Raw genomic sequence first — 6,453 nt, forward strand, 5'->3', positions numbered from 1 at the left:
TAGCTGCTTTGTTTAATTAAACAATGTGAGGGCTTCTTCTGATGTTACATTTCCCAACTTCTAGTCTTAAAATGAGCACAGTGAATTTGCCAGATGCCTCTCACCTCTACAACCCAAATTAGTCACCATTCTGGCTGTTCAGATTTCATGATGCTCCTCTCTGCAACTTCAGAAGGGCCATGTAGGTTGATGGTGCCACACACACACCCAGAACAAGCAAGTAAATGCTCGTGTAGGAATGATGGCATGTGGGCCTGAAATAACTGGAGAAGGTCTATGGAATTTTGCCAGATGTATGTCTCAAACATTCAGATGGTATTTTTTGTATTAAAAGATGCGTGCGTGAGGCCATCTTTTCACTATTTCCCTACATGTGACTTTAAAATGTTAGCAGGAAATGAATTGCTGGAACTGCTATGCAAAATCGTGAAATTGGTGACTTATAAATAAGAATTGTGACGATGGCAATTCTGGCAAAAATGGACAAAAAGTTATTTTTTGTGTGTAAGTAGACTCCCAATAAGAGTCACAGATTTTGTCGCTGTTCAAATATTTTGCGTGCAAAATGAATGCAGGCAGCCAATACACAACATGGTATAAGTTAAAGGAAACCATGAGCTTTAAGAGACACTGATGGCTTGGTTTAACTACGTAGTTTAACGTAATCTGTATTGCACAGTCTATAAAATATGTTCCCAGGGTAACATCAATTTTAACAGAATCCTTTCACATTTCAACTAATAAGAAGAGCTGAGAACTGTGGGTCCTTTGACATGGAACATCTATCATGTCAACAAAGTAAACATGTTTCCAATGGAAACAGGTTTTTAAGAGGTAGATGCTAATAAACAACGTCAACACCCTGGCACAAGAAATTTGCCTGATCAAAAGGAAAAAAATACCCTTCTGGGAGGTGAGGAGACTTTGGAGTCAAGGTCTAGCTATGTACATGCAAATGAACACTATTGACTCTTGAATTTGTTTTTTACACAAACAGCACAGAGGGGCAAACATGCAAAATAGCCCAAAACCACAATGCAGGGATGGGAAGACTTTAGCACTTAGCCTCTGCCAAGGTACCTAGCCTGACCATCCTTCCCCCACCATGAACTAATTGCATTTTAAAAGCCTCTATTGGCTTTCAATAAAACCTTTTTTCTTCTTCTTTACTATAAATAGCATTTTTGGGAGCACAATTGGGTTAGGAACTATAGTGGGAGCTAAGTGCTAAAGCTGACCTCCTTTCCATAGTTTTGGGCAATTTCACATCCCCCCACTATTTATTTGTTTAAAAAGACCAAAAAAAAAATCAAGGGTACAAAGCACTCATTTACATGTGCATCTAGTTTGTTCCTCAGAATGCTTGAAGAGATAGATAGTGACAGGCACCCCAATCCTAACTCCCCATATGGCAATGCAGCAGCACCAATGTGGCATCTGCTGTATCCCACGGGGCAGTTCAGGCCTCTGGAGGCTTCCTTGGGGAAAGGGAACATTTGTTTCTTTGCTCTAGGGGTAAGCCCCAGCAACCGCCATGGATCAATGTGGACCTATGTCACCTCTATAGCTGCTGCAAGTCTGCATTGACCTGGAAGGTAGAGCAGGCCTAGGAAGAGGGTTAGGATTCAGTAGGCACCACTGCAGCGGAACCTGTCCCCTTCCTGTATCCAATCTGCCCTGCCCCTGTAGGCTCCCCATTCCACACACCCCCTGCCCCATTTCACCCTCTCCTTACCCCTGTGCAGGCTGACCTGCTCCAGCGGGCTTCTGTTGTCTGCTGTTGTGCGAACCTGGCCACCCACTGACTGCAGTGGCAGTCGGGCCATATCAGCTGTCACATTTGCAACAGCTGTAAAGATGCTGCCGGAACACTTGTTTCAATAGCATAAAGGCCCCCTAAGATTGGGACGCCAATCTTGTGCACCCTTTCTCAGGAGTAAGTCCCTCTAAAGCTTGCAGCCTTAATCCATCAGTCAATCAAAATGTCTCTTTAGCTATGGGCTATTATAAACTAAAATATCAAACAGCACAAAAAAAAAAAGTTTAAAAAAATCCCAGCAAGCTTTGAAGATATAGCCATGCTAAAATCTAATCTGAAAACAAGACAGATAAATCTTAAAACACAACCAATGTACAGATCACTGATACTAGTCTTTAAATAAAAATGAGAACCATTCAAAGCGTTCTATCTGCTCCAAATTGTACTCACAGTGGTCGTTTACATTTATAGAGATCAATCATTATGAATCGTTTGATGCAGTAACGCTGCAGGCCCTTTAAACCTTTAAAATATTTAACTGTTTCATAAAATGCAACATGGGTTCTTTGTGTGGCTCTGTGTTGCTAGCTGACTCAAAATCTGTAATCAGGATTTGAAGGAAAGACTTGCATTTGCTGAAGGAAATTGGTGCACCCAGCCAGAGCATCAAAGCAGTCCCCATTGTGGAAAAAAAAATGCTTCTTTTTAAAAGCAGCTTATGGCACAATCCTAACCAACCCCTGCACTGCTGTGATCCAGCAGTGCCAGTGCTGGTGCCAGCTCCACCGTATCCAATGCAGGTGAAGAGGCTGCTGGAGGTCTCCTTGACATAAGGGGACATTTGTCCCCTGGCCCCAGGTAAAGCCCCAGCAACCACTATGGGGCTACTTAGAGCTATGTCAGATAAATCGCTGGCACATATCCGAGCAGCTCTATGTTGGGCACAAAGGCCTGGGAAGGGGGACAGGATACAGTGGAGGCCTACTCCGCTAGCTCCTGATCTGCCCTCTTCCCAGCCTTCTCCTGCCTGAAATTCCCCCTCCCCACGCCTAAACCATGGAAAGCTTACCTGCTCTGGCAGGTACTTTACAGAATGTTTGCGATAGTGCAGGGTCCAGTTCCACTGACAGTGGCTAGCATAGGATTGGGCTGTTAGTTTTAGCAGTGAGGATTTTCATGAAGAAAAGAGAAAGCAAACCTCTATTTGCAGACATGAGCTCTCATCCCCCATATACAGGGCCAGCCCATTTATTATGGGAATGAGCCTATTAGCATCAGATGGTGGATAGGGGCCTGAGCAGAGGGGCAGCAAACTGATACCCACCATCTACGCCCCTCCCCCCACCACTGCAGATGGAGCCAGTCTCCTTACTGGAGTGAAACAGTGGCATTCTAATGCTTGGAGCACAGTGATTTGGCTCCTTCACCTTCTTCCACTGGACACTTTAAAAGAATTAGTGGGGGAAGAAGCATGATCTCTCTTTCCACTGTGTGGCTCTTGAAACAAAGGAGGAAGTTTAGAACTATCTGAGAGCAATCTCAGTTTGCTTCACATTTCCTGTTTTGATTCAAGAGTCTGCAAAGAAGGAACCCGGTGAGGGGGGCAGCAGGGCTATGAACCACCTTAGAGCCCAATCCTATTCATGTCTACTCAGAAGTAAGTTCCATTAGAGTCAATGGGGCTTACTCCGAGGAAAGTGTGGACAGGATTGGGCTGTCAAGCAGCCCAATAGCTTCAGCCAGCCTTGCCTGTGTATATGGTACATGCATAACACAATTCCTTTTTGCATATGTTCTTTCTTTGTGTTCCACCTTCTGTACCTATTAGCACTCTCACATCATGTGGCAAGTGAATAGGGTTCAAAGATGCATATAATTCAACAGGCTGCTCACTGGCGTTTCTGACAAAGTTGATTACCAAGTGTCAGCAGATCCAGTCAACATTGCACACATGCATACAATGATCAGTGTTTACTGGTCTAAGCTAAAACTTGGTGTGCCACAGGGACAGAAAGAAATACATGAATGAATAAATAAGTCTGTGTGCCCTTAAAAGAAAAGTGGCACAGCAGCAGATACAGCCAAGTTCGACACTGAGGGGTGTCATCTCACTAGAAATTAAAGGTCTTTGAGATTGTGCAGTCAAGACGTGAAGAGATATCAGAGACCTAAATTCTGAAGCCAGAGTACAGAATGAAGTTACAATCCTAGGCCCACTTTCCTGGTAGGAAAAGCAGGACTTACTTTTGAGTAAACCTATATAGGCTTGTGCTATTGGCTATTTAAACAGGATTCTGTGATGCACTATGAGGCTACAGTAGAAAGTTTGCAGTAACTGCAGTGCCTACAGGAAACCAAGTCCCTTGTTCACTAAACACATTTTATGATGTCCCACATTCTGTAAAGTTTCATCCATTGATCTGGGAACATGACCATCAAGGTAGTGAAAGATACATGTGTTTGTACTAAGTGCAAAGCAAGTGTGTGGAAAGAATCTCAAAGATTGCTTTCGGACATTGCTGATCTTCTGAACAGACATGGGGACCTGGACTTTCAGTTGTTGATGACTGCTCACTCAACCATCAGAAGTTACTGCATCCTTGGGCTGGGAATACAGAGAATAGAGAATGCTGGATATTCTTTCTTTTTTAAAGGAAAACTTGAAAGGAAGCCTTTCAGCTCCATCTTATCCTCTCTTTCTGGTGTTGAAATGTGCATTCCACTAGTAGAAGGGAGAGAATGCCTGCAGAAGTTACATTTCACTGGCAGGTGCAACAGCCATGCATGCAGGCTGGTGGAGAAGACACCATTTGTCAGCACTAATGACATGGAGGTGGAGGCAGGCAGTGGGTGGAACAGGGTAGGAGAGGAATGGGGATAGTGTCAGGGCAGAGAGGGAGAGGGCAGGAGGCAGAATGGGGTGGTAGGGGGCAGTTATCAGTAGTAATGACAAATTCAGGTATCCTGTGCTCCTTCCCTCTCCCTCCTCATCTTGGAATTGAGACTCATAGGAGAAGCAGAGTTTTTCCCCAGGAAAAAGGAACAAAAGTTCCTTTACCCTTAGGAGACCTTCATGGCTGCTCCCCCACCATAAGATGCAGAGTGCGCTCTGTTGGCTTGGCTGCATCAGTGGAGAAAGTGGCTTTGATAGGAGTGGGAGCATTTTAGTGTACAATACGATCCAGGAAGGCAACATAATGGATTAGAGAAGCTGGGAAAGTTTCTCACATAGAAAACAAAGCAAAACAAATTCAGGTTTATCCTCACGGGACACAGACATATGCAATGATTTGCCAGTCTATGGGGTTATCAGAGACCAGCAATCAGTTCAACATGTACCTGAAATGATTTAGCAGTACCCAGAAATTTCAACAAAGAGAAGCTCCATGAAGCCTGATATCTTAGAAATTGAGAAAGTCTGGCTCCTGCAGATATGGCCTTAACACAGCATATTACTTAACAACATAATGCAATATAATCTTAATTTGAAGTAATGCACATAAATAAAATGAGTAGCATTCACAGGCCTAAGATAAGACCTTGGTACTAAGAAGGAAGAAGCATGTGAACACATCAACATGTGTACTCTGAAAGAAACCACTTTCACCACGTCCACCGACTAGCACCTCTTTAAACTTGGACTGTGAGCCTCTCTCCTCCTAATGGTCAGAGAACCATTACCTGCCCAGTGAGGAAAAGAAGCCACAAAGGTATATAGCCTCCCCCCCCCCCAATTTTCTGCTGTAATGATTTCCCATTGCTTGACTTTATGCAAGCCACACAGGGAGCCTTGTTGGCTGAAGGGCAGGGTAGAAATGTTTTAAATAAACAAAAATAAATAAAATGGCTGTGTAGTTCTAGATATCTGCATCACTTATTCCATAGATTCTAACAATGGACTTAGCAGACTATGATCATCAATCAAATAGCATCGTTTAAGACATATACAGTGGTGATTGGCGCGGGGAGAACCCTGGTGTTGGTGCTTCCCTCCTTTCCCTGGATCTGTGCCTATGCCAGGATTAAAACAGATAGACTCCACTGCCACCAAGAGAACAAAGCTAGGCCTTCTTTAGATCTTCCTAGTTAAGTGAATAATCTCCCCGTCCCCCCCAATCTATCCAGTAGAATGTAGCTAAGGGTCTAAAGGACTAAAACAAAGCTGTGACTGTGTTTAACTGATAAAACATAAAAAGAGTTTATTATGTATCCTTCCCCCAAACAGACTCCAGAAGCCAAAGCTCCCCTGGATGATGCAGCAGGTGCCACAATGGTGCTGCTAAATTGCCATGTGGGGAGTTACTGGTAGGTAGGACTGAGCTGTTAAAACAGAACCAACATCAAGAGCTAGAGAACAAACATGGGGTTTGCTCATGGGATGACGTGATCTTCTTCCGGGCATGAGTTCGCCCAGACCTTTTCCAAAGCATGTAACTTTTACATTGGATCTTAACTGGACTAAAGTGCAAAGGATTACATTATTTTAAAAAAACAAAACAAAAAAAACTGCTAGAGGCAGGCAGTACAACCGAAAATGCACCCCAAAGCCACCTCATGTTCACTGCTGCTACCTCTGCACTATACAAAAAAGACCTCTTAACTGGACACCTTGTGTGGTTTCTTCATATGCTGAAGGGTGGGAGTCACCTTGACTAGAGGAGAATGTATTGCAAAGCCTCTCTCTTCTCACCTGC

Source organism: Tiliqua scincoides, chromosome 2 (assembly GCF_035046505.1).
Source record: "Tiliqua scincoides isolate rTilSci1 chromosome 2, rTilSci1.hap2, whole genome shotgun sequence".
Lineage (NCBI taxonomy): Eukaryota > Metazoa > Chordata > Lepidosauria > Squamata > Scincidae > Tiliqua > Tiliqua scincoides.